This window comes from Arachis ipaensis, chromosome B10 (assembly GCF_000816755.2).
Source record: "Arachis ipaensis cultivar K30076 chromosome B10, Araip1.1, whole genome shotgun sequence".
In the NCBI taxonomy this organism is placed as follows: Eukaryota; Viridiplantae; Streptophyta; class Magnoliopsida; order Fabales; family Fabaceae; genus Arachis; species Arachis ipaensis.
Genome location: NC_029794.2, coordinates 7,301,518 through 7,302,358, shown reverse-complemented (window position 1 = coordinate 7,302,358; position 841 = coordinate 7,301,518).

Below are 841 nucleotides of genomic sequence, written 5' to 3'. Positions count from 1 at the left end.
AAGATAAGGTGATATAAATTAAAGATGCAGGAAAGATTGCACGTGATTAGATATGGTCAACAATGCAATTAATTGGAACCAGTGACCAGCGGATGTCAAGTAATGTGAATTTCTTCATAATAGCAATGACATATAGTGCACCCATTCACTCTTGACAGGTTACAAATAAGAAATTGAAGCAATAGGAGGAAGATAAGGAGTAGGATGAAGATGGGAACTTGTTACCTCAATGAACACGACGACCGTGTGAAAGAGGACTTGGCTGATGACTGTCAAAGAGCCAATGCCGCAACAACTCCGACTATGATGCTCAACGGCGACAATGAGAAGACCACTTTCCACGGCAAGACAACTTGTGTATCGAAAATAAGGATCCAGCTAGAGAATAGTGGAGGTGTACCTGCGATTTGAGCGAAGTGAGGAAGTATAACTATTTAATTAGTTTTACTATATAGTGGTGTGGGCCTTGAAGAATTTAAAAAATATCTAACCTGAAGTGGATTAAATTGATAATATAATACTAAAAATTCCAGGTTTTCCTAATTACAAATAAAAAGGAATACTTATATTTGCAATATTATATATTCTACCAAAATAACATTAAAACTACAATATTATATATTCTACCAAAATATAAAAATTACAAAATAAAAACCTTAATACATACTAAAATAATTTGTGTTAATTTTATTATATTATTTAATATATTTTAAATAGTTTTGAAAATAATACGGAATGAGACCCCTTAACATGCATATTTTATTTATTTAATTGAATCTTGGGAGTGATTGGTTTTTCCAAAATCTAATCTATATTTTATTGTTATTAGATTTGGCCAACT